Genomic DNA, 9,777 nt, shown 5'->3' with positions numbered 1-9,777 from the left:
TATGTATATGCATATACATGTGTGTATATATGTGCATATATGTATGTATGTGTATGTATATATAGTTGCCAGCATGAGGCAGGTTCAAGTTTTGCTATTAGAACTTTCTAGAATTTTTTTTTTTAATATTTTTGATCCATGTATAGAGTCTGGTGCCTTCTGGACTCAGAGAGTGGAGGGAGTGAGGGGCATCCCCAAGGGACACTGGGGACTCTTTTGGACATTTTATGTTGGTCAGCATTTCTGAGTGAGATTGGACATCTATAAGCAAAACAGTGCCTACCAGCTCTCCTGTAGAGTTTAACAGGAGCACTGGGGCCACCATGGGGAGACAAGGCAAAAGTGGGGGCTGGAGAAGGAAGTTTAAAATGGTCATGTCACTAAAATGAGTTTGAGATGTTTCCTCATGTCTAAGGGTGTTAATAGTTATCTCAATGTTTCAGCCAATGATTAAATCAGGTACTAATTTGGTCTTTTGAAAGAAATAAAATCATCACCACTTATCTGCAGAGAATAAGTTCCAAGACCCCCAGTGGATATCTGTAGCCTCATATAGTATCAAACCCTATATACAAAATGATTTTTCTGTACAAACATACCTGTGATGCAGTTTATTTTATAAAAGCACAGTAAGAGATTGGCAACTGCCTAATAATAACAGGAAAGTGAAAGTGAAGTCCCTCAGTCATGTCCAGCTCTTTGCGACCCCATGGACCGCAGCTTACTACGCTCCTCTGTCGATGGGATTTCCCAGGCAAAAATTCTGGAGTGGGTTACTATTTCCTTCTCTAGAGGATCTTCCTGACCCAGGGATCGAACCCAGGTCTCCCAAATTGTAGGCAGACACTTTACCAACTGAGCCACCAGGGAAGGTGTAATAATAACATAGAACAATTATAGCAATATATTTTTATAAGAATTTTGTAATGTAGTCTCTGTGTAAAACATATTACTGTACTGATTTAGTGATTTTTTTTTCACCCTAACTAAGCACTATGCTCTGTGGCCATACCTTTTGCAGTTTGAGGTTTGACAGCAAAACTAACCCAGATTTATTTTCTCTGCTTCACATTCACCACAGATATTAGCAACCTCAGCATACAATTTTTTTTCTTTTTATATCAAATTGAGAACTTTGATCTTTTCACTTAAAGGTAGCACTTAATGGATTCTCTATGGCATATCTAAATGGCAAGCATCACTCCACTTATGGTTTGGGGCCATTATTGAGTAAAATAAGGGTGACTTGGTCACAAGCCCTGTGACATCTCAACAGTCATTGCGGTAACCGAGTGACAAACGGGTGAGATGTGCTGGACTACGGATGATTCACATTCTGGGCAGAAGGAAGCAGGATGGTGTGAGATTCCAATCACACTCCTCAGAATGACATGCAATTTAAAACTTATGAGCTATATACTTCTGGAGTTTTCCATTTAATATTTTCGTTGAACAACTGAGGGTTAACTGAAACCACAGAGAGTGACACCTGAGATCAGAGGGGATGACCTTGTCCTGTGGTTGCCTGTAGGTGGAAAAAACACTAGAAGGGGCCACTTGAAGCCAAAAGTGATTGTAAAATGGCCCATCTCTTCCTGTGTGAGGAAGCACAAGCACCACCACAACCCAAGAAAAAGACCACAGGGTCCAAATCCAGAGATGAGGACAATGATGATGCTGAAGTCATCTTTGTTGGAGTGCAGCATGTCAATAAGGATGCTGAAACCCTCTTTGTCAGAGTGATTTCAGGTTCAAAGCCAGTCATTTCTAACATTTTGAACAGAGTGACCAAGGACTCATCTTCAAGAAGAAAGAAGGGCCATGTGAGTCCAGATCCCTCCTACACGTTGCAACCTGCAAATCTCAGGACCTCAGTATCAGAGCCAGTGGCCGTATCACCAGCTTCTCAGTCTGAATGGGGAGGAAGAGACAGTCCTATTATTTTCGAGCCTTCATCTAAACCTGATTATAAAACGAGCTCTCTGGAAGCTGTGCTTCACCTTCACAATTCAGAATTGCTCTCTTCGCAGCCTCATTGTCTATCTGGAGCTATTCTCTCATTAGGAGGCAAGGATGAAAGTCCTCTTAATTCAAAGCAATGTCCCACTTCAGATGTAAAAATGTAACAGTGGGAGTCCCAAAAGACCCAAACTCAGCGATAGAATCCCAGGGGGACTTGCCTCCACCATGGCCCCTCCAGGTATCTCTCCTACAAAGGACACAATTATGACCTTGGAAGATCTCCCAACCTCACTGAGCCATGTTCACGGTGGGGCATCATTTTCACGGACTCACACAAATGACCAGGCATGCTTCAGTCTTATGGATCCAGACAGAACATGTAGTTTGGAAGGGTTGGAGAAAATGGATGTTTTGACTCTTGCATGTCAGAGCAAGACTGTTGATCCCATGAAAGGAAATCTGATCATGTTACTTGATGACTTTGACTATGGACAGCATACAAGAGATGAGCAGCCAGAACGGAAGATTCACACAGCCTTTAAATGCCTCAGCTGCTTGAGAGTTCTAAAAAATGTCAAGTTTATGACCCATGTGAGGAACCATCTGGAGCTTGGGAGGCAGAAGGGTGACAGCTGGGAAATCCACACTACCTGCCAGCACTGCCACCACCAGTTTCCCACCCTGTTCCAGCTGCAGTGTCACATTGAGAGTGTCCATGCTTCCCGGGAGCCCTTCACGTTCTGTAGTATCTGTGAATTGTCCTTCAAAGCAAATAAGGTTCTCTTACAGCACATGAAGGACAGTCACAAACCTGGAAAAATGCCCTATGTGTGCCATGCCGTGTGCAATTACAGATTGTCAGCCTTGGCCAATGTAGAGACACATTTTAGAACATGGCATGGAAACATGAACAATTTGCTTTGTCTGTTTTGCCTCGAAATTTTCAAACTGGTGACATCCTTCGTAAATCACGCTTGGAGGCACTGAAACAAGAGGGTCTTTCCACATTCCAAGTGCTGGAAGAGTGTTTGAACCTGAAGGAAAAGACAGAGCACAAAATCAAGAATCGTCCATCATTCAAAAAGGCAGAGTAATTGTGAGGATTGCCTCCTGAAACAGAAGCCATTGATCCGAACTTCAGTTCAGCTGGGACTGAGAGAGACAGCATCCATCATTGTGAGGAACACTGACTCCCAAGTGACACCCAGAAAAACTACAAAGAAGATTGACTATGAACACAAAATATTCCAGACGTGTTGCAGTAAGGGATCTGGCTAAAAAATTATGTTCTACCCACCTCCAGAAATTAAAAAAAGCCCTATTGAGGTTCAGCCAGCTGTACATAAAGACCCTGCTTGGCTTTTGCTGTTCAGTTTCTCAGTTGTGTCTGACTCCCTGTGACCCTATGAATTTCAGTATGCCAGGCTTCCCTGTCCATCACCATCTCCCAAAGCTTGCTCAAACTCCTTCCATTGGGTTGCTGATGCCATCCAACCATCTCGTCTTCTGTCACGCCTTCTGCTCCTGCCTTCAATATTTCCCAGTATCAGCGTTTTTTTTTTTTGTTTTGTTTTTTTGTTTTTTTCCAATGAGTTGACTCTTCCCATAAGGAGGCCAAAGTATTGGTCTTTCAGCATCAGTACTTCCACTAAATATTCAGGGTTGATTTCCCTTAGGATTGACTTGTTGGATCTCCTTGCAGTCCAAGGGACTCTCAAGAGTCTTCTCCATTCTCCAGCACCACAGTTCGAAAAGATCAATTCTTCAGCACTCAGCCTTCCTTATGGTTCAGCTCTTCCATCTGTATCTAACTACTGGGAAAACCATAGCTTTGACTTTATGGACATTTGTTGGCAAAGTAAATGCCTCTGTCTTTTAATATACTGTCTAGGTTTGTCACAACTTTTCTTCCAAAGAGTGAGCATCTTTTAATTTCATGGCCTCTGTAACCATCCACAGTTATTTTGGAGCCAAGAAAATAAAGTCTGCCTTTACTGTACCTAAGATTGTACTTGCTTCATCTCTTTACCATCAAGTAGCTTTGAAATCTCCATGTTCCTTCCTGGCCACTCTCTGCTCCCCAAAGTAACCACTTCTCTGACCTCTAGCACCAGATATTCATTTTCATTTGTTTCAAATTTTAAATAAATAGAGTCACACAATAGAGTCTATGTTCCCCTGGTCTTGGTTTTCTTTTAAATAAGTGAGATGCATTCTTATTGTATGTAGCTGTGGAACATTCTTTTTCATTGCTTGAATCCAAGAATTCCCTTGGATGAATGGGCATAGTCTTATATGTCCATTTTACTGTGCCTGAAATTTGAGGCTCTTATTTTGCCTTTTTTAATAAGCTGCCTATGAACCTGTGTGTATCTTTCATAGTAATTTCTCTAGGATAGCTATATCTGTATGTCTAGACATAAGATTTTCTGATAATGTATGTGGTAGTGGTTTAGTTTCTAAGTGGTATTGAACTCTGCAACACCATAGACCCTAGCCCACCAGGCTCCACTGTCCATAGGATTTTCCAGGAAAAAATAACACCATGGGTTGGCGTTTCCTTCTCCAGAGGATTTTTCTGACCCAGGGTTCAAACCTGTATCTCCTGCATTGCAGGCAGATTTGTTACTGACTGACCCATTCTAATATGCAGGTACAGTCAAGTGCTTTTTCAAACTGATTGAAGCAATGTGTATTTCCACTAACAGTATCGGCATTTCCATTTCTACCGAACACTTGGAACTGTTAGTCTGTTTCATCGTATAACTGAGCAGGACCCTGCAGGGCTTTCCCAGGGACAGATCACCCCCACCACCCCCCACCTCCAATGTACCCTGTCTCTTATTTGTAGAAAAGCTTTAGGTCTTGACCTTCCATGAATTTCAAAGAACAAATTTAATTAGAAGTGAAAAACTGCGGAAACAAGAAAAAAATCAAGCAAGACAAACAGTAATTTGTTGTTGGGGAGTTGTGTTCACTTTTTGCGACCCCATAGACTGCAGCACACCAGGCTTCTCTGTCCTTCACCATCTCCTAGAGCTTGCTCAAGCTCAAGTCCATTGAGTCTGTGATGCCATCAAACCATCTCATTCTCTGTCATCCCCTTCTCCTCCTGCCTTCAATGTTTTCCAGCATTAGGGTGTATTCTAATGAGTTGGCTCTTCCCATAAGGTGGTCAAAGTATTTGAGCTTCACCTTCATCAGTCCTTCCAGTGAATATTCAGTGTTGATTTCCTATAGGACTGACTGGCTTGATCTCGATGCAGTCCAAGGGACTCTCAGGAGTCTTCTCCAACACCACAGTTCAAAAGCATCAAGTCTTTGTTGCTCAGCCTTCTTTATGGTCGAACTCTCACATCCATGCTGCTGCTGCTGCTAAGTCACTTCAGTCGTGTCCGACCCTGTGTGACCCCATAGACAGCAGCCACCGGGCTCCCCCTTCCCTGGGATTCTCCAGGCAAGAACACTGGAGTGGGTTGCCATTTCCTTCTCCAATGCATGAAAGTGAAAAGTGAAAGTGAAGTCGCTCAGTCATGTCTGACTCTTAGCCACCCCATGGACTGTAGCCTACCAGGCTCCTCCATCCATGGGATTTTCCAGGCAAAGTACTGGAGAGGGGTCCCATTGCCTTCTCCACTCACATCCATACATGACTAGTGAAAGAACCATAGCCTTGACTCCACTGACCTTTGTTGGCAAAGTTATGTCTCTGCTTTTTAATATGCCATTTATGTTTGTCACAGCTTTTCTTCCAAAGAGCAAGCATCTTTTAATTTCATGGCTGCAGTCACCATATGCAGTGACTTTGGAGCTCAGGAAAATAAAGTCTTTCACTGTTTCCATTGTTTCCTCATCTATTTGCCATGAAGTGATGAGACCTTTGACTGTGTGGACCACAGCAAACTCTGAAAAATTCTTAAAGAGAAGGGAATGCCAGACAATCTGACCTTCCTCTTGAGAAATCTGTTTGCAGGTCAAGAAGCAGCAGTTAGAACTGAGCATGGAACAAGAGACTGGTTCCGAATAGGGAAAGGAGTACGTCAAGATTGTATACTGTCACCCTGCTTAGTTAACTTAAATGCAGAGTACATCATGAAAAATGCTGGGCTGGATGAAGCACAATCTGGAATCAAGATTGCTGGGAGAAATAGTGACAACCTCAGATATGCAGATGCTACCACCCTAACGGCAGAAAATGAAGAGCCTCTTGATGATGGTGAAAGAGGAGAGTGAAAAGGCTGGCTTAAAACTCAACATTCAAAAAATTAACATGGTGACATCTGGTCCCATCACTTCATGGCAAACAAATGGAGAAAAAGTGAAAATAACAGCAGATTTTATTTTCTTGAACTCCAAAATCACTGTGGAAGGTGAATGTAGCCACAAAATTAGAAGAAGCTAGCTCCTTGGAAGAAAAGCTATGACAAACATCAGATCAGATCAGTTGCTCAGTCCTGTCCGACTCTTTTCGACCCCATGAATCGCAGCATGCCAGGCCTCCCTGTCCATCACCAACTCCCGGAGTTAGCATTAAAAAAAAAAAAAAAAGCTAAGGCATCACTCTGCTGACCAAAGTTCTTATAATCAAAGCTATGGTAGCTCACACAGTAAGGAATTCACTTGCAATTTGGGAGACCTGGGTTCAACCATGGGAAGAACATCCCTGTAGTCCAGTGGTAAGACTCGGTGCTCCCAAACTAGGGAGTCCAAGTTCATTCCCTGGTCGGGGTATGAGATCCCACATACTGCAACTAAAAATACCCCATGTGACAATGAAAAATCCTGCCTCCCACATGCTACAATGAAGATTGAAGAGCTCTTGTGCTGAAACGAAGACCAAGCACAGCTAAGTAAATGAATAAATATTTGAAAGAAAGAAAGAAAAAGATACGAGAATTCCCTGGTGGTTCAGCAGTTGGACTTGATGCTTTCACTGCCAATGGCCAGGGTTCAACACCTGGTTGTGGAACTAAGATCCCACAGGTTCCGTGGCATGGCCAAACAAAAACCCAGAAAGATAACTGAGAAGGAAAGAACTCCCAAAGTTTGAAAATGAAGCAATATAACTGCAAACAGGCTGAAGCTAGATTAAGGATTACCAGGAACCCAAAGTGCAAAAGTGGCACCTCTGTAATTCACTGCTGCTGCTAAGTCACTTGAGTCCTGTCCGACTCTGTGTGACCCCATAGACGCAGGCCACCAGGCTCCCCCATCCCTAGGAACACTGGAGTGGGTTGCCATTTCCTTCTCCAATGCATGAAAGAGAAAAGTGAAAGTGAAGTCGCTCAGTCATGTCAGATTCTTAGGGATCCCATGGACTGCAGCCTACCAGCCTCCTCCGCCCATGGGGTTTTCCAGGCAAGAGTACTGGAGTCGGGTACCATTACCTTATCCATCTGTAATTCACAAGCCTCTTTAATGTTGTGGTTTAGGCTCCTCCTACTCCTGCTTCTGAACCTAAATAACTTACTGCTCCTAAGAGAAACTGTTATGGGAAAAATAAAATATGTAAGCTGAATGATATTGAAAATAGCAAAATTTTGAGACAGAGCTAAAGCAGTTTCATGTGTTAATGTGCATTACATTTGAAAAGAAGAAAGGTTGGCAACACAATGATCTGCTGCTGCTGCTGCTAAGTTGCTTCAGTCGTGTCTGACTCTGTGGGACCGCATAGATGTCAGCCCACCAGTCTCTGCCATCCCTGGGATTCTCCAGGCAAGAACACTGGAGTGGGTTGCCATTTCCTTCTCCAATGCATGCAAGTGAAAGATGAAAGTGAAGTCACTCAGTCGTGTCCAACTCTTAGCGACCCCATGGACTGCAGCCTGCCAGACTCCTCCGTCCATGGGATTTTCCAGGCAAGAGTACTGGAGTGGGGTGCCATTGCCTTCTCTGAAACAATGATCTAAGTCAGTGCTATTCCCAAAAGTTTTTGCAGCAATAGAAAATTTTCAAATAATTATTACATGTATGCCCTAATAAGGACAATCAGCTTTTCACATATATAAATGTATATGTTTCTCTTCTTTGAGGTGACTTGTTTATATCCTTTATCTGAATTTTCAGATGGAGTGTTCATCTGGTAGGAATTTTTTTTTTTTTTTTGGCCTTTCTGTGAGGATTAAGGGATCTTATATCTCAACCAGGGATCGAATCTCTGCCCCCTGCAGTGGAAGCACAAAGCCCTAACAACCAGATCACTAGGGAATTCTCAATGAAAATGTTTTCTATGTCCTTTTCTATTATGCCACTTTGGAGATGTTAAAATGTAGCTAGTGTGACTGAGGTATTAAATCTTTGTGTATGTTCAGCTGCTTCAGTCCTGTCCAACCCTTTGTGACCCCATCAGTGTAGCCCGCCAGGCTCTTCTGTCCATGGGATTGATTATCCAGGCAATAATACTGGAGTGTGTTGCCATTTCCCTTTCCAGGGGATCTTCCCGACCCAGGGATTGAACCCCTTGTCTTTTACATTTCCTGCATTGGCAGGCAGGTACTTTACCACTAGCACCACATGGGAAACCTATTAAATCTTTACTTTAATTTAATTAATTTAAAATTAAAAGATATGGCTAGAAGAACAAGATCTTCCTTATAAATGAGTTTCAGTTAATTTGTATACTCAGTAATTTGCATATCTCTTAGATATTTTCCTCAAGATGAGAGTCCATGCCCCTCCCTAAGTGTAGGCTGGGTTTAGTGACTTGTTTCCAAAGAACAGAATGTCAGGGGGAAGGAGATAACTTTATAGCAGAGGAACTAGTGGTAAGTCATATTGATAGTATGAATCCTTGATGGGAAGTGATGAGAAAGATATTTTGCCTTGGAGGTATAGTTCTAAAAATATATAAACCCCAGTGCAACCAGGAGAAACATATCAAACCCATATTGAGAGTCATTCTGCAAAATACCTGTCCGTGAAGGACTCCTGAAAATTGTCAAAAGTCATGAAAAGCAAGGAAAGTTTAAGAAACTGCTATAGACCAGAGTAAGCTAAGGGAGGGATCTGTAGCTTTTTGCTATATATCCTCATGCAGTTCGGTATCCTATATGGGAATATGAAACTGGAAAAGAACATTTGTGGATAAACTGGTAAAATTTGAATAAAACCTGGAACTTACTTAAAGGTACCCTACTGAAAGATGCTGGAATAATTGTGAGGCTTAAAGGAGGTCATTTCACATATATATACTTTAAGCATTGCAAGTATTTTTTCTACATCACACCCTCTTCATTTTGACTTCACTGGAATGGAAATCTAAAGTATGGCATACTTAATTGAATGGAAATCTTCAAATACAAAGGATCAACAATATTTATACTGTGTGATCTGACCATAATGCAATAATGAGAAATTGACAAAGAAACACCTTTTAAAATGCCATTCATTTGGAAAATATCACTAACTGTATTAATCCATAATATATATCTCCATGGAATTTTCAGGCAAGACTACTGGAGCAGATTGCCATTATTTTCTCCAGGGGATCTTCCTGACCCAGGATCGAACCCGGGCCTTTTGTGTCTCCTGCATTGACTGGAAAGTTCTTTACCAGTTGAGTGACCAGGGAAGCCCATAAAATATATAATCTTTGTCTTAAGAAGAGAATATTAGGATATACTTGGAAGTGAATGATAATGAACATACTATGCAGCAAAATTGTGGGAAACAGTTAAAGTTGTACGGAGAAATGATGGAAACAGTGACAGACTTTATTTTCCTGGGATCCAAAATGATTGTGGGTGGTGACTGCAGCCATGGAATTAAAAGATATTTGCCCCTCGGAAGAAAAGCTGTGACAAATCTAGACAGCAT

General features: G+C 42.0%; 1 pseudogene; it reads left to right on the top strand.

The window, feature by feature from the left end:
• The first annotated feature begins 1,580 nt into the window (after positions 1–1,580).
• Positions 1,581–3,174, top strand: LOC132344571 (zinc finger protein 280A-like; annotated as a pseudogene).
• Positions 3,175–9,777: the final 6,603 nt, after the last annotated feature.

The sequence above is a fragment of the Bos taurus genome, chromosome Y (assembly GCF_002263795.3).
Source record: "Bos taurus isolate L1 Dominette 01449 registration number 42190680 breed Hereford chromosome Y, ARS-UCD2.0, whole genome shotgun sequence".
NCBI lineage: Eukaryota > Metazoa > Chordata > Mammalia > Artiodactyla > Bovidae > Bos > Bos taurus.
Note: the sequence above shows the minus strand (reverse complement) of the source record. Positions and strands in the feature narration are given on the sequence as shown.